The sequence below is a fragment of the Narcine bancroftii genome, chromosome 4 (assembly GCF_036971445.1).
Source record: "Narcine bancroftii isolate sNarBan1 chromosome 4, sNarBan1.hap1, whole genome shotgun sequence".
Lineage (NCBI taxonomy): Eukaryota > Metazoa > Chordata > Chondrichthyes > Torpediniformes > Narcinidae > Narcine > Narcine bancroftii.
This window is the reverse complement of record NC_091472.1, coordinates 186,589,960-186,613,854: the sequence shown is the minus strand read 5'-3', so window position 1 is coordinate 186,613,854 and position 23,895 is coordinate 186,589,960. Positions and strand designations below refer to the sequence as shown.

The following is a 23,895-nucleotide window of genomic DNA, read 5'->3' as shown; positions in this document are numbered from 1 at the left end:
CACAAGCCACAAGTCATGAGCATGACAGGAAAGCTCCTCTTGCTTGATTTGATGACTACGTCAGCAACTGCAAACATAAATAGGTGAGTTATGAAGGGAGAGGAATGGATGATACAGAGAGAGTGCCAATAAGAAATATTGAGATGAAGTAGTTGAATACACTAAGCATGAGGAAGTACTCAGTTAAGGTGCTGAGTGGAGAGAAGTTGGAGCATACCTTGGAGCAATAGACAACAAGCAATGGAATGGATTTTGGTGAGGAATTCAAAGGATACCAACTGTGGTGCAGAGAGAGAGGCAAAGGAGTTACTTTGTAGGCCCTTTCAAGTAAGAAAATGCCTGAATGTAAAGGCGGAGGTTCTCCGCCCTTACACCAAGAGACGTACCTTTCTGAATGCGCAGTGGCCAGCTCCGAGGCACCGAATCCAACCCTTCTTGGGAAAGGATAATTGGTGGAGCTCTGCAAGCAGCTGGTTAGGGGTGGGCTGATGACGCCGTCAGCCCACGACCCTTCTCCCCAGTCACCCCTCCCCCTCCAGGGGCAGTGGGCAGAGCCGTCAGGGCCGCGGGGGCCGGTGGGAGCCGTCAGGGCACCAGGGGTTGGCAGGAGCCATCAGGGGGTGGCTAGTGTGGGCTGTGACAGCCTCACCTGGCTGCTTCGGCCTTCAGGGCTGTTCTCTGTGGCTCAAAACGCGGCAGAGCAATGGCGGTCTTCCCTACCCATCATTCCTCACAGTTGGAACTGTTCTGGGAAACACAGAGCAGTTCCAGCTGGGTGGGGGATTATGGGTAGGGAAGACGACATTGGTCTTCCGCGTATTTATGACGGTGGCGCTATGGCACCAGTCTCCCCGCCTCCATCAGATCCGAGGGCACTACGAGGCACCACTCGACACGAATGGAATGCTGGAGAAGCTTTTTTAGGGCTGCTCTATGAAAGGCAAGTTTTAAGTTTTCCCTCTGCGCTTGTAGCCGGCCTCTAAGGTAGAGGCCTGGCATGAAATGGCATAAAGCTAAAACCCACAATGTTTTCATTACCTTTTGCCTTAAATTATTTGCCTCAAGGGAAGTACTTCTATTGTACCCAGGTTAATTGCAGTAAACAAAATCTGTACTCTACATAACACAGATCAAATCACATCATTTGCAAATCAAAACGAAAGCAAATGTTTGACTCCCAAGTCGACTTCTTTCTTGACAGTTATTCAGGTTCCATGGTCTGACTGAAGAAAGCTACCCTGACTTCTGTAGAATTGGAACAAGAATTTTCGGATGAATTTTCACCCTCGTTTGTCTCACTGCAGCATCAGATGCTTTTGCAGAGAAGTCTGCGGCATGTTCAGGTGGAACCTTTGGGTATTGTTGTAAATACATGAAAGAAAAGGCATCTGCAATTGTGTTCACATTTCAAGGTGCTTCAGGTAATCAATCTTGGAGTGAAAAGAGAAATCGTTCTATTGCAATACACAAAAGTGCTGGAGAAACTCAGCAGGTAACAAGGCATCAAAAGGAAATAAAGAGCAACCTTTTGGCTGAGGCCCCGAAAAGTTGGTTATCCTTTATTTCTTTTTGATGCTGCATAACCTGGTGTTTCTCCAGCACTTTTGTCCATTGCACTGCAGTCACAGTATTTGCAGACTTAAGGCATTCTTTTGTCAAATTAGCTATTTCAACTTTAATTCCTGTTGATTAAGTGGGTATGTTTATATTGGGCTTCAGGCCCTGACATTTTGAGGCAGTGGTTAAAGCATCTGTGTCTTATGTTAGATCTTGGGCTTTATCTTAAAGGAACCAGAAAGATGTGACGATCCCAGTGGTTGAAAAGGAATGCAATTTATGTGCCCTGTGGGTGTCATAAAAACTCTACAGTGAGAGGGTTAGGATTCGAGAACTGGGAGTCGTGTGCCTGGAATTTAGGAGAAAGAGTAGGAGAGATTCTTCAGAGTGTTTGAAACCAGAGGCAACAGATAAAGGGACAATGTTAATTCAAAAGGTGGAATGCAATGTCCAGTTCATAGGTTGCACTAGGCCCTTTCAAGCTGCCGTGTAAAATGGGGGTAACCGGGCAATGCCGCCCCACTTATGCAGCAGCTTGAAAAGGTCCGACCTGGTTAGCATGGTCCTAATCCAACTGGGTCTCTGACCTACCTCGGAGGTAGTCAGGGAACCCAGTTAAACTTAACTAGGTCGCTTTACAGGTGACTTGAACAGGAAAATGGCTGATCCAGTTACCCCTGTGACATCAGCGCTTAAGCGCTGGCATCACAGAGAAACCCCTGGCTGAAGTGCCTGCCGTGATCGGGGGGGAGGGGAGGGGTCACTGCCGCAGGGGGCGAATGGTGGCTGCCGCAGTGGGGGGGGGGGTGGGGGTGGAGAGAGTGGGGGGCCGTGAACTGCCGCTGCTGCGAACGCTGCTACAGTTTGCAGTGACAGCTCAATGTTTGGGGCAGTGTTGAAGGGGTGAGAGGCACGTGATTGACGGGGTGAGTGCTGATTGACGGTGGGGGTGGCGACTGATGGGGAGGGTGACTGACTGGGAAAGTGGTGATTAATGGTGGGTGGGGACTGACGGGGGGGGGTGACTGACAGCTGGTGGGGTGGGGCGGGGAGACTTACTGATAGTTCCCATGAGTGCATGACGCGTCACTTACCGCATCATTTGGGGGCGGGATCCCCTTAAATCGCCAGGTTAGCAATTTAATTGGTTGATCCCCCTGCAGTTAAAAGGTGCTTCCAGCACCTATTCCCCAGTAATTGCACCGGGGTTCCAGGAGGGCTGCCCAGGGTCTGCATTTAAAAGGGCCAACTATTACTAAATGTTAACATCTTGACGCAGCCTGATAGGCAACACTTAGTCGGGGTGTTGCAGTATCTCAAGGCATAGAGAGTTCAAAACAGACACTAGTCTCCTTCCTTGGATCATGCAAATGACTAAATATTAATTTCCAATTTGGGAAAAAATGTTTTTGTTTTTATCTGATATAACAATGGGCATACTTGTAGACTGATGTGTCCACACAATCTTCCCAACATAATGGGTTCTTGGCAGTTCGTGCAGCATCTGAGACAGTCTCTGTGCAGCTCAATTCTTCATTTATTGGATGTCAGTCAGGTAATCATAATCAGAATTAATTGTCATGAACATGTCACAAAATTCATTGTTTTACAGCAGCGTCACAGGGCAACTACTGCTATAAACTACTTTTCAAAACGCTGAAAATTAAATAGTGCAAGATAAAGAAAAAGACAAAGTGAGGTAATAACTGTGGTTCATATTCATTCAGGAATCTGATGGCAGAGAGGAAGAAGCTGTCCTTGTGGTGGCTGAGTCCTCGTCTTTAGGCTCCTGATCTTTTTCCCAATGGCAGCAGAGTGAAGAGGGCATGGCCAACAACAGCATCCATTGGTTATCAAGGGTAATGCGTCAGAAGTCTGATCGTCATGTGGAAATGTACAACACTGACATGTTAACATCTATGGCCATGTTATTTTATTAGTGTCAACTTCTCCAGCTTCTGCTAGCCTACTCCCCATTCTCTTTCTCTCTCTTCCCCATCCCTCTATCTCCTTTTATCCCGCTCTCCATTCCTTCCCTTTCCATTCACGGAACCATTTCCCCATCCCCGTTTACTGGACTGCTCTCCCTCCCTTATCCGCCTTTTACCATCTGCTTATGGAAGAGTGCTCCTCCCCTGCCCCTCTCTATCATTTTATTTGGGCACCTGCCTACATTTTGCTCATCCATTGATGAAGGGCTTGAGCCCAAAATGTTGCTGATGTATCTTTATCTTTGCCATATATAAATTCACTGTTTGGCCTGCTAAGTTTCTCCAGCATTGTGTTTTAATAACATCACAGTCTACCACGTTAGCAATTCTCAGTGCTAATTGAACAGACTCTAGCAGTATTATTGCCTATCCCTTCTACTAATGAACGGGAATTATGCTTAGTGCAGTGTGAGATTTTGTAGATCTTATTAGTTTGCTGACATTTTCAAATAATGAAACGATGCCAGAATATAAGGACATATATATAAAAGCATTTGCATCAGAAACTTTCCAGAAGTTAGCATTTCATTTTTGATAAAATGTACAAACCAACTTGTTAGAAAACAATTATTTATAGTTTTCTCTGCAGGAACATTTGATAGCAGATGAACTTAAAATCAGATGCAGCTCAAACTTTCAGAGATGTACAGTACAGTAATCAGAATTCAATTGCACATTGAGCTTCAAAGGAACAGTAAGCTTTGTGGTAATGTCCATTAAATGACTGCATTTGTTAGAACATTGAAAGGGGGGTGAATAAAGTACAGAGGAGGTTTAATGTAGTCAGGCTTTGATTGTTTTAAGCTTAACAGTATTCCTAATTTCTTAATCTACATGTAGTATTTTATATCCAAACAACCTTATCTTACTTACCAAGGACAGTGTAAGGAATTTACAGCCTTGGAGTAAAGACCTTGATGTTAAGGCTTCCTTTATTATCCAAAGACTGAACTAAACAAATCTGCAGCCCTGCCCCCAATCCTTCTTTAAGGGTCTGTGCAGATATTTGCACATGGTGAGGGTGGATTCAAAAAGCATCTGAATACATTAATAAATGATTAATTGCCATGGAAGCATTCTTTATTATCATCAATATGAACTGAAGGCTTAAAAGATAAAATGGTTTGCCAAGTAAGGGATGTGCACAGACAAAAAGTAAAGAATTTAAAGTCAGAAAAACTCCATTCTACATCCTCAGGGATAATATTGTCTTTCAGTGAAAGAATAAAGGCTAATTCGTAGAACCCCTTGAGGTGCTGGGGAATGAGTTCATCCCCATTTGTTCCTCATCATTCCATCTGATCTGCACTTTCTTTATCGGCAGTTTCTCTGCTCTTTATTAACTGATGCACACAAGGAGGACTTTAAACAAAGGTGTAGCGTATATATTCATGTAAAGGTTGACACCCTATTTTTGGCCAAAAAATCTGTTATTTTCCATATATCACATGTAAAAGTAAACCCTGATCTCTCACCTTGGCCCCAGCCGCCCGCCAATTGGAGCTGCTGGTGCCTCAAACGTGGACTTCCCATCCAGTCCTGGCCACCCAGCTATCGGAGTTCCCGATGCCTCGACCGCGGACTTCCCACTCCATCCCAGCCGCCTGCCCTTTGGAACTCCTGATACCTCATACATTGATTTCCCATCCGCCACCCACCCATCAAACTCCTGATACCTCTGAAAACATAGATACTTACCACAGTCAAAAGTAGTATCCATGTAAATGTCGACCGGGGTCTTCAAAATTTGACTTTTTTTATAATTTAATGGACATATATATGGTTTATTACTTCAATACCCTTCTACAGCATTATCTGAGTCACACCATGATAATAGATTGTGGTGGGACAAAGGTAGCTGAATAACAACTTTTTTTTAAAAAAGGACTGCAGATAGAGACAACTATCTTTCATGAAGTTTCTCAGTTATTAAATCTGCTCTCACAAGACAAGGTTCCATGTATAGGCTGAAGGCGAGACTGTGCTTGGGTTTACCCCAGAACAGTTAAGTGTGCAGCCAATTTGCTCAAAATAACGGTCTATGTAATGACCAAAGGAAATAATTTTTGAAAGAAGGTGATTTCCCAGACCGGGAAATCAGTTAAGCCTGCTGTACAGCAATGCTGTACCCATTCAAGATTTAATTCATGCTTATAATTTGTTCATAACTATTACCCACTTGCTCTATATATTTGATCAAGTTGGGTCCTTGGAAAGTGTTGCACCTTCTTTCAAAAATTATTTCCTTTGGTCATTACATAGACCGTTATTTTGAGCAAATTGGCTGCACACTTAACTGTTCTGGGGTAAACCCAAGCACAGTCTCGCCTTCAGCCTATACATGGAACCTTGTCTTGTGAGAGCAGATTTAATAACTGAGAAACTTCATGAAAGATAGTTGAACCCATATGAAAGACTGAACATTGTCAAAAAATGAATTCATGAACCTGAAATGTTACCTCTGTTCTTGGAACCACAGATGCTGCCCGAACTGTTGAGTATTTCTGTTTATTTTCAGATTTGCTACTTTGCTTTGATAATTAGCAGAGCATTAAGCTTGGATGGTCCTCCAAGGCAAGCCAGGGCCAGTCAGGTCTCCTCTATTTTGTGCTGTCTCTATTATTTATCAATCTTCTGCTGTTGATGCCCTTTTCTGAAACATTCAGCTATGGCCTTCTTCACATCCAATACACTTCACAATCTTCACCCACTCCAGCACTGCTGCCTTGATGTGCAAGAGAAGGGGAACTCTTTAGTGAAATCACATGAAGCAATATTTCTATTTTTAAACCTATCCATTTAGCGAGGCATTATTTTTGATTTATGGACAGTGCAGACAAGTCTCACTCGATAAGTTCTCAAGCTGAAAGGATTGCTTTACATAGAGAGATTGAATTAACGCTCTCTGGAATATGAATCTTAATGAAACACACAAGATTTTTTTGAGGTGAGTTGGCAGGTTGGATGGTGAGAGGTATTTCTGATGGGGAAAAATTCTACAACCTGGCTCAAGATAAAGAGATGCTCAGTTCAGATGGAGATGAGGAGGAATTCCTTAGCTCAAAGAGTCATGAATTTTTGGAAAGCTCTATGTCAGATGCTGTGGATGTGAACTGATTAATCTATTCAAGGTTGAGATTAATATATTTTTGTACAGTACAAAAATGGTGATCATTCAGGAATGTGGAGCTGAAGCTAATAAGCAGATGAACCAAAGTCCTGATGAACAACAGGGCATAGCATACTCCTGTCTCTATTTTTTAGGTTCACTCTTGTTTCTTCCTTTTCTCCACCACTTTCTCTTCCTCCTTGCTTGCTAAGAATTGGTTCAACTTCCTAGATTGGTGACACCAGATTTGGCAGAATATTTAGGAATATTTTTGGGAGATTAATTGGAAAAGATAGAGTAGATTACATACACATACTTTAAAACAGATCTTATTTGAAAATACTGGAGAATTCATATTATGAGTGACTTTACAGAAACTGTGGAAATAAATGGACTATTGTCTTTAAAGCAACAAGCAGGAGACATGATGTCTATTGATAGCTCTTTGCAGAGTTTTGGAGTGATCACAGAAAAGTCACTAATTGGTTCTTTTTTACCTAAAAACAACAGATGAACCAGAAGACTGACTTCTATTGTTTGCTGGAGAAGGTGTAAGGTAAAACATCATGAGATGGGAATGTGTAAGGAGTTACCCTGTACAGGGCTGTAACAAGATGTGAATGCATCCTTGTACTTACAAGATAAGAGAGACATTGATGGATTGAGAGGCAGGAAGCTAGCAGGGAAAGGATAGCAACAGTTTTAGTCATTGGACAAGTAATGATATGATGATGTTCTAAGCACGTATCCAAGGGTATAAAAAATCACCATTTTGCTGATAACGGCAGAATGCATTCTCCGACTAACATGGTTAGTTGCAAGTGTTACAATCCGGTAATAAAGAACAAAGAACCCTGATTTCGACTCAGTCTGGTGTTTGTCTCACTCATTCATGAACAAAGCAGACCTAACAAAGGTCAGGTGTTTTTTGCAAGAAGGAGAGGGAGAGTCACACGGGCTTTCTGGCAGTTTGAGAGTCAGTGTCTCAGAGGGAGAGGGAGAGACTGAACAGTGTCAGCTAGGAAAAGCCTGTTGGAACTGAAACAGAAGCTCCAGAGTGGAGGACAGCCTACTCTTGTGTGTCATGGAAGAGGAGAAAATGAGCTGTCTAGTGTTTCTCTTGGAATAAGAGGAACAGAAAGGATCTCTGTGGTAACCTGAAAGAAAGAGATTATTATTTGGAGAACCCTGATGGGGCAAGTTTCATCAGCGAGACATTGAGGTGACTAATGGTGGTATCTCAGTTGCAGAAATCCTGGAACCACACATCTCTCTCTACCAAACCGACAAGAACCTTCCTGAGCAGTAACCATTTACCTTTCAAGCACCAAAGCCTGGTGAACTTCATACATGTTAAATTCTGTGCACAGTATAAGAATTGCCTGCAACCAGGATTGAGAAGTGAGATTGGACTGTAAATCAAAGAACTTTCTTATTTTGACACACACATTGCGCACACGTGCGCTTAGAATTAGAAGGGGGTTAAGTTGGGTTAAGTTAAGTAAGTTAAAAATTGAGATTAGTTAAAGTTTGATTCTGTTTTCATTTGTCGTGGTGAATATATATTCCTGCTGGGTTTTGTGGTCCTTTGGGCTCGTAACACCAGTCAACAAGTTTTTTTCAAAAGGTTTCCTTCCTGAAAAAATATTCGGGATAATGATAGACAATTTCAAGCTCAACACAAAGATAATTTCAGATTTGTTGCATTGCATAGGAAGTTCGAGAAACATTAAATGAACTCTCATTGAATTTAGCATGTTTAATTGCATAATGATGCTATTAAACAAATTCATTGTATTTGTTCAACTGACCTAAGAATGTTTTGCTGCTGATTTTCATTTGTACTCTGCATCTGATGCCTCTCATCTCAGTGTTCAACAATAATCGACCAGTAATGATGGATTCCAATTGCCATGATGCTGCTTTTCCATGGTTGCAATGTCCTGGTGAAACCTTTCACCATGTTTGTCACTGACTGTGCCAAGATCAGCAGGGAAGACGTCCAAGTGTGAATGCAGAAAATGAATTTTCAATGACATATTGCACTTCATGGTCTTGCATGCTTGAAGCAGACTTAAAATAGGACAGGAAATCACAATAATAAGTTATGTCTAAAAAAAAACTGATAGGAAAATGTTGATTTTCGTGATCAGCAGCCCAAAATCCATAAGATACGCCCAGAATTGTTCAAGAAGAAAAATCTTCCTTGTCTAGTGTTATTAGCACAAAATGAGCAATGGTCACCTGTTTTATCACCCCCACAATATTCACTTCAGTAGACTGTTTAACACAGTGGTTCTCAACCTTTTTCTTCTCACTCACAAACCACTTTAAGTAATCCCTGTTTCGTAAGTGCTCTATGATTAGTAAGGGATTGCTTAAGGTGGCATGTGAGTGGGAAGAGAAGGTTGAGAATCACTGCTCTATTCCCAACTGATACTGAAATATTATGCTTGAGAAAAATTGTCATTGGCCCATTTCCTTTGGAGTTATGAAACTGTGCACATAACGAGTCAATTAGGTATGACTAAAACAGTGGTTTTCAAACCCTTTCTTTCCACCCACATACCACCTTAAGCAATCCCTCACAGAGCGCCTATGGCATAGGGAATACTTAAAGTGGTGTGTGAGTGAAAAGAAAAGGGTTGAGAAGCACTGGAAACTTTAACATCAGTTTTGAAAGAGCAATGTCTTAAAGAATGGCTCAGACATGAAAGTAAGCCAGTATGGGTCAATGCAGTAGACCACTAAGAGGAAGAAGTGAAGCTTCCAATACAACTGTGCTGGTAAGGAAGTTATTTTCATCTCACAAAATGCTCAAACAACAAAAACAGATCTGTAGAACATCAGCTACATACAGCAATTCCTGAACTGTGGAGCAAAGTGAATGATCTCATCCTTTGACAAAAGACGCATGCAACATTAACAGATACGGATTCTTGTCAAGAATCGTTCACCCATTTTTTTCACAACATTATGGACTTCAAAGCTGGAATCTTGAATACTTTGACATTTAGTCTGGTCAAGTATGTCGCTGGCTGCATGAAAAGCAATAGAGTCATTATTTCTCATCATCACAAATGCTATTGGCCATTGCCACTAAAGAAACTGCATTTTTAGAAATCGCACACATTTAAAATGTTCTTTTCTGTTATTTCCTTAACTGGAAACATAAACTTTTCATTAATCTTTTCAAGAGCTGAGGAAGATGTATCTCTCATGGAACACTATAGAAGAGTACAAGCTATACAGTTCACAATCTTATCTAAACCTACTCTGTAACAATCTAATTCAGTAGTTCTCAACCTTTTTCTTTCCATTCACATACCATTTTAAGCAATCCCTATGCCATTAGTGCTCTGTGATTAGTGAGGGGTTGCTTAAGGTGGTATGTGGGTGGAAAGAAAAAGTTTGAAAACCACTGTTTCATTCGAACCTAATTGACTCGTTATGTGCACGGTTTCATAACTCCAAAGGAAATGGGCCAATGACAATTTTTCTCAAGCAAAATATTTCAGTAACAATTGGGACTAGAGCAGTGGTTTTCACCCTTCCCTTCCCACTCATATACCACCCTTAAGCAATCTCGTACTAATCACAGAGCACTTATGGCATAGGGGTTACTTAAAGTGGTATGTGAGTGGAAAGAAAAAGGTTGAGAACCACTGATCTAATTGTTTCCCTACCTCACACCAATAAACCTCTGTTTTTCTATTGATCTTATGATTTTAAGCGAGTAAAACTTTGGGAGATACATTTTAATTGGTTTCTGAAAATATTTCAAAACAAAAAACCCAGTGAGAATAAGTATCACACATTTCAAGTCAACCCTTAATAATGTAAAACTACTGAGAATGAATGATCCCATAGCTCAGTGGTTAGAGCACTGGTCTTGTTAACCAGGGGTTGTGAGTTTGTTCCTCGCTGGGGTCCTCATTTCTGTGAGGGGTGTTTGACAAATTGGCAATTCTCTGTCAACAAAGTTACATTCTAAATGTAGTAAATGACAAAAATAATGATCATTAGCTCCCAGGTTCTGGAGGTTAGAGCTCTCTTAAACTCGAGAATCACATTCACTGTCTATCTAAAGGCACATTTAATGAACAGATGGTGTCAGATACTTTTTAGGTTAAAGGGATTAAAGAGCATTAGATTTAAAATTGAAAATGCTGGAAGTCAGAGAACACATTCAGAAAAAAGAACTGATGATGGGATTCTGAATTGAAGCATTACTTCAGCTTCTCTTTCTACAGATGCTATTTGCTCCACTGAATGTTCTGTTTACACTTCAGGCCCCCGCCATATGCAGTTTTGTCTTGCATTAGAATTATGCATAGTTGGCAAAGCCTGACATTAAACAACATTCAATGGCAAGTTGGTTACATTGGTGCAGTGAGTTGACCAGCAGCTTCTGCCAGTGGTGCTCTTGAGAGTTAATAGTATTCGTTGACTTTGAGTGGCCCTGTGAGGTTACTGAACTTCCAGCGTTTCTGCAGGTAGATACTTAGCATCTGACTTTTGGCAAAAAAACTCCATGGTTATCTGAACCCATTCCCTTCTGAGTTTGTCTCTAGATGGTCTGTTGACATCTTCTGGATTTTCTCCTACTTTGTACCTCCTCCACTGCAGCAAGCTACAAGTTCTCACCCTCCTATCCCAATGTTCCCAGGTAAATTTCACTTCCAGCATGGCTGACACCCGAGCTCCAACCACAATAATGCCAAACTTAAACAGGTTATCTTTGACTGAAGCTAAACACTCAGAACGTCCACTCTGCTGATACAAACAGACAATCATCTGTGACGTTAGTGCTGGAAGGACATTGAAATCTTTGAAATGTGCAGGCTGTGTGAAATTGGCATTTTGCCTGCATTGCAATCAACAGGCATGGATTAATCACATATTCCAAACTCCATGCCATTTCTGGGGGCTCTTGAATTTAGTCCCATATCTTTACAAAAGATTTGTTTATTCCAGTCTGCCCTTGCTGCTTTTAATCACTTCCTTATCACTAACAAATGGAGAAGGCCTTGTGCATAAAGGACTAATCCCTTTTATTATACTGGAGCAAATGATCACTTCACTGGCTGTATGACTTTTTAAATTAAATGCAAAGGAATACTCACTCCATTTGCTGATAAACTCCAGTAAATTAAACTTCCAAATTAGGGTAAATAACCATAATACATAACTAGGACTGTGACTAGGGCTTTAGCAGGTGGGTGAGTTCAACAGATTGAATAATGTTAAAGGGAAGGAGAGTGCAGGAGATGTTATTGAAGTCTCCAGAATAAAAGATAGGACAGAAATGTAAATTCAAGCAACACAGAGAGCAGGGTGGTGAATATAGGACTGAAGGTATGGAGTTTAAATGCATGCAGTGTACCAAACAAGATAGATTAGGTTAAAGCACAGTTATATCTATGCAGTGTGGTCATAATGGAGATATGGCTGAATGAGGATCACAGCTGGAAGCTAAACATCCGAGGATACAGATCCTATTGAAAAGACAGGCAGATGGAGAGAGTGGGGTGGGACGGCTCTGTTGGTTAAAAAAAATGAAATCAAATCCCTTGTGAGAAGGGACTTAGGATCAGAGGATGGGTAAAGCTCAGAAACCACATGGGTAAAAAGACCCTGATTGGGAGTTACATACAGGCCTTCAGATAGCAGCCTGGATGTCGGGTGCAAATTATAACAGGAGTGAGAGAAGGCATGTAAAAACAGGCAATGTTACAGTGGTCAAGGGGGATGTCAATATGCAGGCAGACTGGGAAAATTGGTTTGGCACTGGATCCCAAGAGAAAGAATTTATGGAATGCCCACGAGATGACTTTTTAGAGCAGCATGTGGTCGAGCCCTCTAGAGAAAAAAGCAATTCTATATTTGGTGGTGTGCAATGAATTGGATTTGATTAGGGAGCTTAAGATGAAAGAACCATTAGGAAGTGGTGATCACAATATGATAGCTTTGACTCCGCAGTTTGAGTGGGAGAAGCTAAAATGAGATGTGTTGGCATTACGGTTAAGTAAAGATAACTATGGAGGCATGAGAGAGGAGCTGGCCAAAGTTGAGTGGAGGGGGGCCTTGCAGGAAAGATGGTCGAGCAACCATGGCAGGAGCTTCTGGGAATAAGTTGAAAGACACTTGATCGTTTCATCCCAAAGAAGAAGCAGCATTCTAAAGGGAGGGTGAAAAACCCGAGGCTGACAAGGCACGTCAAAGACAGTGTGAAAGCAAAAGAGAGGGTAAAAATTAGCAGGAAGCCAGAAGATTGGGTAGCTTTTTAAAAAAAAAACAACAAAGGCATTAATTAAAAAAGTCATGAGGAGAAAAGGTGAAATATGAAAATAAGCCAGCCAAGAACAGAAAAGATTTTTCAGATATTTAAAGAGTATAAAAAGCTCACAGGAAAAAGTCTTAGGGTTGAATGCGAAGTCATATATGTACTCTGATATGGATTCTGAACTTTGAACCTTTTAACTGAGTAAAATAGAGGCACGAGTGGACGTCGGACTGCTGGAAAATGATGCTGCAGAAGTGGTTACGGGGACTAACTTGTTTATAACCTCTTCCTTTTGCCTACAACCTTTTTTGAATGTTGGTGTGGCAGTCATCATCTTCCTACCCAGAGTCTAGAGAATTTTGGAAAATTATCAGTAAAGCCTCGACCATATCTTCTGCCCTTCCTTCCAGTACTCTGGAATGCAGCCCTTCTGTACTACAGGATTTATCCATCTTTAGACCCTCATATTTTCTGAGTACAACTGTTTGGGTGATAGATATTACATCCAAGTCCTTATCTCCCATCACATTCATAATCTCTGTCTTTGGTATGTGTAATGATAGTGATCATGTTTGCATGACCACTAGCAAGGCCTTGATAATAGTTCCTGTTTGATTAGACTTGGCTGCCAGCAGGGGGCTGACACACAGTATGCAAGATCTGTAATGGAGACTTGCAGCCTCTTGGCCTGCCTCATGTGCTGTTTATATCATCTTTAAAGTAAAGAACCTTTTCCTTCATCCATGTGTTGCCTAATAACTCACACATACAAATACAAGATGGAACATGGTGTCAGAAGTGGGATGAAGGAAATTAGAAGGAAATAATTTAAAAGGTAAAATTTAAAGTCAGCAACTGATCAGTGAAGAGAAACTAACACAGTGAAACATGGAAGGATTACATCCACCAGCGAAATATCAGCTGACAAGTAACATGGCTGAAAATTGGAACAGATTTAAACAGCATTTTGGATTGTATTTGGTGGCAGTCGGAGCTGATGAGAAAAGTGATAAAGTGAAAGCATCAGTTTTCTTACATGTGGTGAGTGATGACGCCCTGGCGGTGTATAATAACTTCACATTTGCTGCTGAAGAAGACAAAAAGGAAAAAATAATGGAACATTTTGAGGGATACTGCATACCTAAATGTAATGTGATGTTTGAGAGGCACAGATTTTTCATGTTTACAGAAAATGGAAGAAATCATTGATCAGTATGTGACTGAATTTAGAAACAGAAGCAAAATGTGTGAATTTGGTGAACTGACTAACTCGCTGATAAAAGACAGACTTGAGTGTGGTATTCTAGACAATAGTGTAAGGGAAAGACTGCTAAGAGAGCAAAATCTAGACCTGGAAAAAGCCATAGCACTCTGTAGGGCTACAGAAACTGTAATATTGCAGGCAAAAGAGCTGTTCAGTGAAACTAGCTGCAACATGGATGCAGTGAGCAAGAATGGCCATAACTGTTTAACAAAAAAAGCATCAGAGTGGAAAGAAAGGCATGGCCAGTGAACAAAAATGAAAGGGACAATTGAAACCCATGTGGTCAATGTGGTACACAAGGCCTACCAAAAAAATCTGTCCAGCATATGGTAAAACATGCTATATGTGCAACAAAAGGAACTGTTATGCCATTGCTGCAGGAACCAAGTGCAACAAAGCAAAGTTACTGCAGTAGTTGAAAGGGAGATAAAGGAATTCTATGTAAGATGTTGTGAATGAAAACAAGAAAGAAACAGAGACTGGATGTTGATTTAAAAGTGAACGACATATACATTTCAATTAAATTGGAGCACAAATTAATGTCATATTAGAGATTGATTTTAAGATTAGACCCAGATCAAAGATGTATGGAACAAAAGTGAAGGTGACAGGATATTCAGTTACTGATATACCAGTGCAAGGAGAATGTATGGTCAAAGTGAAACACAAGGACAAAGAGCACATGCTAGCATTCATTGTGGTACTAAAGAATGCACAGGCCATACTAGGTTTAACAGCCTGTGAGAAAATGAACCTGATAAAAGGAGTTCTTGTTGTGGAAAGCGAAGGAGAGCCAGTCTATGATGAACCATGAAGGAGTACAATGACCTATTTCAGGGTCTAGGCCACCTTCCAGGAGAACACATGATCAGAGTGGATAAATGTGCGCCACCAATAATACATCCATGCAGAAGAGTTCCATTTGTGCTTCAAAAACAACTAAAAGCAGAGTTGGACAGGATGGAAAGCCTGAATGTGATTCAGAAAATAGAAATGAAGTGGATGAGTTCACCAATTGTTGTGGACAAAAAGAATGGAAAGCTTAGAATTTGCCTGGATCCAAGAGATCTAAACAGAGCAATAGAGAACAGTTTAAGCTTCGAATGCGTGAGGCAAATGCAAAGTTTTTCAGCAAGTTAGATGCTTCATCAGGATTTTGACAGATAAAATTGGATGAAGCAAGTTCAGGCACGTTCAATAGTCCATTTGACAGATACAAATTCCTAAAGTTACCATTCAGAATTGCCTTAGCTCCTGAAGTGTATCACAAAACTATCCATATGGTCTATGAGCACCAGGACAGAGTTGATACCTTAATGGATGACATCATACTATTGGGAACCTCAAGAATGGAGCATTATGAGAGACTAAGTGCTGGAAGCAACAAGGAAAGGAAACCTGAAGCTGAATAGAGAGAAATGCCAGCTTGGGGTGACAGAACTATCATTTGTAGGAGATATTATTGGCAGTGAGGGCATCAGACCAGATCCCAGAAAGGTGTCCGCCATTGGGAACATGCCAAGGGCACAATGCAAAAAGGACATACAGAGGTTTAATGGACTGGTCGACTATATGGGTAAATTCATATCCAACCTCTCAGAAAAGACAGCTCCATTAAGACTAACAGAAAAGAACATTGAATGGGAATGGGATCGTGACCATGAAAAGTCATGGAGGGAACTAAAGAAACTGCTCACAGAGGAACCAGTTCTGAGGTTTTACAACCCAGTGAGACCCATCAAGATATCATCAGACCACATAGTGGGCTCGGTGCAGTTCTTCTGCAAAAATATGATGACTGGCAACTCATTGCGTATGCATCACGCTCAATGACAGACGTGGAGATGTGATATGCTCAAATTAAAAAGGAGCTGCTCAGCATCACATACACCTGTGAAAGATTTCATCAGTTTGTGTCAGGACAAGCAATCAGTGTAGAGACTGGCCATAAGCCCTTGATTGTATTGTTCCAAAACCCATTAAATGAATGTCCACTTCGAATACAAAGAATGATGATTAGGCTGCAACACTATACACTGAATGTGGCATACACTCCGGGTAAACTAATATACACAGCAGACATGTAGTCTAGAGCTGTTGACATGAGAGCCAGCAAACACCAAAATGGATGAAGATGTGAACGCCTTCATGGACATGATCACAAGTGTACTGCTCATATCAGATGCAAAAATGGAGTTCATAATGTCAGAGACAAACAAAGATGAAACACTGAGACAACTGAGAAAAAACATCTTGGATGGATGGCCCAACATGAAGTAGGAGTGCTCACCTGACATTTCGGAACTATCAGTGGTTGAAGACATAATCTAATACAGAGTCTACACTGCAAGATGCAAATCATGGCAAAAGGTGGCATGTTTTGGATCTTGGGCAGTTCCTTTATGCCAGTGGCTTTCAAACTATCCCCCCACCTTAAACAATCCCTATATCATAGGTGCTCTGTAATTAGTAAGGGATTGCTTAAGGTGGTATGTGGGTGGGAAGAAAAAGGTTTGAAAACCACTGTTTTAATCATACCTAATTGACACGTTATGTGCACCATTTCATAACTCCAAAGGAAATGGGCCAGTGACAATTTTTCTCAAGCAAAATATTTCAGTATCAATTAGGTCTAGAGCAGTGATTCTCAACCTTCTCTTCCCACCCACATACTACATTAAGCAATCCCTTACTAATCACAGAGGACTTATGGCATAGAGATAGCTTCAGGTCGAATGTGAGTTTAGGGGAGAAGTTTGAAAGCCACTGCTTTATGCCTCCACACTTTGTTTTTGCCATCATTCTGAATCAGGTTAATTGTGGTCTCATTTGTCCAGAAGACCTTTTCCAGAATTCTGGAGGCTCTTTTAAATACCTCTGGCTATCCTTTCTGTGGCTAACTAGTAATTTGCATCTTGCAGTGTGGCCTCTGTATTTCTTTACATGAGACTTCTGCAGATAGTAGCCAAAAGGCCCTTTCAAATTGCTGTGTAAAATGGGGTTAACCGACCAATTTGCCCAGCTACCACCCCAGTTACACATCAGTTAGAAAGCGTCTGACCCAGTCAACCCTGTCGGAGTTCAACCCGGTCCATGACCTACATCAGGTAGTCAGGGAACCCAGTTAAACTTTACCTAGGTAACATCCACGGCCGATTTGAAACAAAAATGGCCGACCCGCTTATTCTGGTGACGTCAGCGCTAGTGTGCATGTGTCACCAGACAGCCAGCATCCGAACATCTGGCAGTACTTCCGGTGAGTGCGTGATGCATCATGACGGGCAGGATCCCGGGTTGACGATTTATTCAATCTGCCTGCTCCCAGCACCTTTGCCCCAGTAATTGCACCCAGTCTCAGGAGGGCTAGCCAGGTGCTGCAGTTTAAAAGGGGCTATTGACATAGCCACACTGAGTTTGAATATAGTGTAAGGAGTTTGTACATCCTCTCCATGACCTGAGTGAGTTTTCTCAATGTGCTCCGGTTTCCTCCCACCCTCCAAAAACATACAGTGGTTGGTCGGTTAATTGGGTGCATCTGAGCAGCACGGGTTTCAATAGTTAAAATTGGTTTCCACTGTAAGTAAATAAATAAATTGCTTCCCACCGTCAGCATTTCCAAGCACCAGAAGGGAATTTAGTCCCATGATTAAAGGGAGGGATTTGGATTCATATGGCACAATTTGCAGTGGACGTTGTTTTGTTCACAAAGTTTTACACTTCTCGTAATCAGAGAATCATTCATACGGAAATAGGCTCTTCAGATGACAAATATCAAAGAGTCATTTACTCCAATCCTAAACTAATCCCATTTTATTCTCCCAATATTCCTACCAATGTCCCCCAGATTCTAACGTATGCAGGTTGCACTCACATCGACAGTGATGTTGTGTTTTGAAAGGCTGGTGTTGAAGCATATCAACTCCTGTCTAAGTGGCGACATGGATCCAATTTGCCCATCTCACTGGCTCTACACAAACCCCTGGAACACCTGGGCAGCAAAGATGCAGACATCAGGCTGCTCTTTATTGACTACAGTTTGGCATTTAACACTATCATTCACTCAAAACTGATCAGCAACACCCCACTGTGTAATTGGATCATGGATTTCCTCACCTACAGACCACAATCAGTGAGGATTGGTAAAAACATCTCCTCCACAATTTCCATCAGTTCAGGAGCACCACAGGGCTGCATTCTTAGCCCCCTACTCTACTCACTTTACACCTATATCTGTGTGGCTCGGTACAACAGTAACACCATCTACAAATTCACTGATGGTACCATGGTAATGGATTATATCAAAAGAGGCGATGAGTTCAGCATACAGGAGTGAGGTTTAAAACTTGGCCAAATGGTACACCAACAATAATTTGGCACTTAATGTTGACTTTAGGAAGGGAAAGCCAGACGTGTATGATCCAGTGGTGGAGAGGGTGAGCAAATTTAAGTTCTCAGGAGTCACTATCTCAGATGATCTTTTCTGTACCCAACACACTAATGGTGTCATGAAGAAAGCACGCCAGCACCTCTACTTCCTCAGGAGTTTGTCGAAGTTTGGTATGACATCAGAAACCCTGGCAACTTTTTGCAGATGTGTGGTGGAAAGTGTACTGACCAGCTGCATGACAGTCTGGTATGGGGACACCAATACCCCTGCAAGAGGTAGTGGACACAGTCCAGGACATCACAGGCAAAACCCTCCCCATCGAGAACAGCTACAGGGAGCACTGCCATCGGAGAGCAGCAGCAACCATCAAGGTTCCACACCACCCAACACATGCTCTGCCCTCACTGCTGCCATCAGGAAAGAGGTATAGGGGTCACAAGGCACCTACCAGCAGGTTCAGGGCAACAGCTGCTCCCCCTCCACCATCAGACTCCTCAACAACAAACTCAATCAGGGGTTCATTTAAGGACTCTCACTTCTGCACTTTATTGTCTGTGGTTCTTATCTCTGTATTGCACAATTCTTCACATTTGTTTATTTGTTTACATGTACATTGTGTATGTTTTTTTTGCACTATCAATAAGTAGTAATTCTGCCTCATCCACAGAAAGAAAAAAGAATCTCAGGGTTGTAATTGATGTTATGTATGTACTCTGACAATATATCTGAAATCTGAAGACTAATTTCCGTATTTGGGTGGCACGGACTCATGGGCTGGAAGGTCCTGTTACCATGCTGTATGTCTAAATAAAATAAAATTCATTTATTATTCACCTCTACACAAGGGGTACCTACAGTGGCTAATTTTAATCTACCAACTCTCATCTCTTTGGAATGCGGGAGGAAACTGGAGCATAAGGACCATAATAAATAAGAGCAGGAATAGGCCATCAAGCCTGCTCCATCATCCAATAAGATCATGGCTGCTCTGTCATGGATTCAGCTCCTTACCTGCCAGTTTTTAAGTCCTTTATGATTCGAAGGTTTATTTAATTGTGTCTTAAATAAAGTACCCAGAGGGAATACAATGTGGTCACAGGGAGAACATGCAAACTCCACACAGCTCCAGAGATCAGGATCGAATCTGGATGACTGGAGCTGTGAAGCACTGACTCTACTTGCTGGCACCCATTTATTCATTTAATCGATTTGCAACAAGATTGAATTTTGAAAAGAGAAACTCTTGAACTTTTCTAGTTGGATCATTAGATTTCGTTCAGGACTTTCCTAATTTGATGGAGTAGAGTTTTGGTGGGGTGATTATTTGGATGTGGGATTTTGGCATGAACGAATTGAGGTGCTAACCCCTATAGATTTGGGTGAAGGTGCATTATTTGATGGACATTTGAAAGAGGAATTTAGGGCTGCCTTTACAGCGGCAGTGATCGGGACAGGACCAGGGTTTGAATCCCATGCTATCTGTAAGGAGTTTGTATGTTCTCCCTGTGTCTGCGTGGGTTTTCTCCGGGGTCTCTGGTTTCCTCCCCCCCCCCGTTCAAAAGGTTCTGGGGCTGTAGGTGAATGGGGTGTAAATTGAGCGGCATGAACTCGTGAGCCGAGATGGCCTGTTACCGTGCTGTATATCTAAATTTTAAAAAACAAATATAGAGGATTGGATAGAGAATGGGTAATGAGAGGCTGCTTCAGTGACTGCGGCAGTCAATGAAGAGAGGGAACAGGTTTTTGGTGATAAAATAGGAGCATGCAAAAATTGTATGAATCTAGCAGTTGGAACTTGGAATGAGCAGCCTTACAGACTGTTGGATGGAGGTTGAATGGGCACCCTCAGAAGTGAATTTGATATACATGCTGAAGGGAAAAAAAGTGAAAGGAATGAGGAAGGAACCCTGAAGTGCGACCAAATGATTTTCTCCTTGAAGTGGGCCAAGCACAAAGGTCTTCATTCTCATCTTTAAATATGTATTACATAATGTATCAGATAATATCAGCATTATGATCTGCATTCCTCTCCAACAGTTCAATGTGAAAATACTTATTTTAATTAATTGCCTAGAAAGATCAATTCCTATTGACAATTCTTTTAAAGTCTTTCCCAATCTAACATTTAGATTAATCCTCAATTTATATTGAGCCTGAAATCGTCTACAATGCTTATTCCAAAAGTAGAGGATGACCCAGATCAGTGATCAGTCCATGTTTGCATTAAACAGGCGCCTGTGGTCCTTCTTGTTCGAGCAACCCAGGATCAGCACAGATTTCCGTCACCAACATGGTTTGCTACCGGCCTATAATGAATGGACGATTGCAATCCCTGAGATGACCATACAAGTGGTCTGTGTAAATGTTTACATTCAACTGATGGAGCAGGCAGCGATTCAGATCTGCTGGATTTTTCCAAAACATTCCAACACATCCACTATAACCTTGAGATGTGGTATTACTGCATAACCATTGGAGCCATCAGGATTGATTATGTCAGGACAATGCCACACTGAATATAACACTTGAGTTAAAATTTAGAATCTAAAGAAAGGGCAGAAAACCAAAGCGTTGCCTGTCTGTTCCTCTCCATGGCTGCTGAGACCCTCCTTCTTCTAATCGTTTGCTCAAGAGGCCAACAGCTGCAGTACTTCTATTTTTCCAGAACACTCTAATCACCTTACATGTTGGTACTCAGTGGATGACAAATTATTTAAGATGTTGGGGAATTTTATTTATAACATGAGAAATGGTGATTAAGAAATTATTATTATTCAGATCTGACATTAATAAAGTGGATGTTTATATAGGTTTTAGGATAAATGGTGGTTTGGCTATTTTTCCCTAAAATGTTCCCTTACATTGTTTAATCCATCAGACAGACAGAATGCTTTCATGTACTTTCTCAGGTAAAGATTAAAGTGCTTACACTATGAGAGAGTACAGCATATACACAGTGTTGGAACAGCTGTTGGTAGAGAAAAGGTAACTCACTAGTCCACCAAATCTTCTGTCTCACAGCAGAATGAACCATCAGGCCAGGTAGATGGATGACATCTAGGAATCAAACCATTAACTATCTAACCTAAGATGAAAATGGAGCACCAGGCTAAGCATGGCATCAAACCCATATGTGAGCATCATTTGCCTCTGAGACTGTAAGTGGACACTGATCGCGCTTCAATAGAGTCTATCCTCATGACTTGGAGGGGCTGGGAAAGGAAAAGATTGAGTGTGCTGTTGGTGTCCTGCAGGAGGAATGGCAATGAAGAGTCTGGCTCCCAGCTCCATCATTACATCTCCTTCCAGCTGGGTTTCTTTTTTAAAATTTAGTCGTACAGCAGCATAACAAGCCATTTCGGCCCACGAGTCCGTGCCACCCCATTAACCTACACCTGCTGTACATTTTGAATGGTGGGGGGAAACCGGAGCCCCCGAGGAAAACCCACGCAGAGACACAGGGAGAACATAAAAAGACAGCATGGGATTCGAACCCCAGTTCCAATTGCTGGTGCTGTAAAGACATTGTGCTAACCCCCATACCAACCATGCCGCCCTATAATCATAGAATAATGGTGGTAATATTAATAATAATGATGCCTACCTTTCATCATCCCCAACCTGTTCATTGACTATCTGATGCTGAATACCAGTTTCCTCTTATGGTCATGCCCCAGACCATCTCCATAGCAACCCCATAAATAGACAAGCCCTTCTTGCTTCCAGACCCACAATGCACCTTGCCTTCTCACCCACAATGCTCTTTGCCTTCAAGATGTTGTGTACCTGAGGAACCGTGAGTTCCTTGAGGGGAAACTTATTGATATTCTCTGCATATCAATAATCGAACGGCTCAGGGAATTGCTTCCTGTCCACTGACACTCCTGGCAGCTGCTCTCCTATTTCTGGCTCCACCTTGGTAATTTCACAGTTGCGGTTTAACCCACTTTATATAAAATTTAAGTAACCTGGGAACTAAAATCTGATCTCAGCACATGAGCCATAACAAGTGGTCCACACACCCAAGAATAGATTCCAACTTGTGGGTTACATCAGTGATTTTTAATTCTGAGTTCTCTTACCTATGTAAATCATGCTGAACGTAATCAGAGTCAAGAAGGATTTAAATAGGTTCCTCCATTCATGTGACTTTTAATGTCACATTTACCCCCATGACCAGAGGTCAGAATGAGCTACTTACTTACGCCTTCTTTATTCACCCCATCAACCATCTGTCCTGTCGGTTCAATATAACAAAAGAGGAGGGAAAGATCTGGGGACGGTAGACAGAGTGGCCTAATGTGCTCACACACACCATCTGATGTTCAGCGCACCCTCTCCATTCATTAGAAAGTCAGCAGTGGTCCCACTGAGAAGTGTCTGTGTGGGGGTCAGCTCTTCTTCTACAGCCATGCTAACTGAGCACAGCGTTAGCAAAAGGATGTTTATAGTTTGGACAAATTGAAGGAGAAGTTATAATGTTTTTTTAATTTAACATTTTGCATATGTACTCAAATCGTTCATCCATTTTCAACAGGGATAATGTTTTCATTGATTGTGGATGGGTCGAAGCTTGACAGCATTTACACTGGAGCAATGCAATTGTACAAAGACTTGGAGGAAGCAGAATCAAAATTTTTTTGTCATGAACAAGTCAAGAAATTCGGTGCTTTGCAGCAGCGTCGTTCTATAACTACCTTACAACATTATTATGAAAAGTAAAAATAACAGTACACGAAAAGTAAGGCAGGGTCTTTGGTTCATTGATTATTCAGGAACCTGACGGCATTGAGGAAGAAGCTGTCCTTGTGCCGTTGAGTGCTCAGCTTTAGACTTCTGTACTTTTTTTCCCGATGGTAGCTGAGTGAAGAGTGCATGGCCTGGGGGGTGGGGGGTCCTTGAGGATTGAGGCTGGTTTTTTAAACACAGCACCTCAAGTAGATGTCACCGATGGAATGAAATCTGGTGCCTTTGATGTCGCAGGCTAACAACCCTCTGGAGTTTATTCTTGCCCTGAAAGTTAGCACCTCCATACTAGGCAACGACGCAATCAGCAAGAATGTTCTCCACGGTACATCTGTGGAGAGTCTTCACACCGAATCTCCTCAGATACCTCGCCAAGTGTAGCCGCTGGCGAACCTTCCTCGTGATTGCATGGACGTGAATGATCTCAGTGCAGCAATGTCAAGTGTATGCCGTTGCTTGGAGACACATAAAGGGCGCAGACCACATACTCTAGAATCAAGTTCAAGTGCACATGATCTGGGATGTAAAGCAAGGCTGGGCGGCTGAATTTTCTGT

The 23,895-nt window shown here is 41.8% G+C and overlaps 1 long non-coding RNA gene across 1 annotated transcript; it reads left to right on the top strand.

Moving 5' to 3' along the window:
- The first annotated feature begins 3,175 nt into the window (after positions 1 to 3,175).
- LOC138760010 (uncharacterized) lies at positions 3,176 to 23,294 on the top strand. The gene is made up of 3 exons (XR_011355325.1): positions 3,176 to 3,256; positions 21,616 to 21,752; positions 23,132 to 23,294. It is a non-coding gene; the product is annotated as an uncharacterized lncRNA (long non-coding RNA).
- Positions 23,295 to 23,895: the final 601 nt, after the last annotated feature.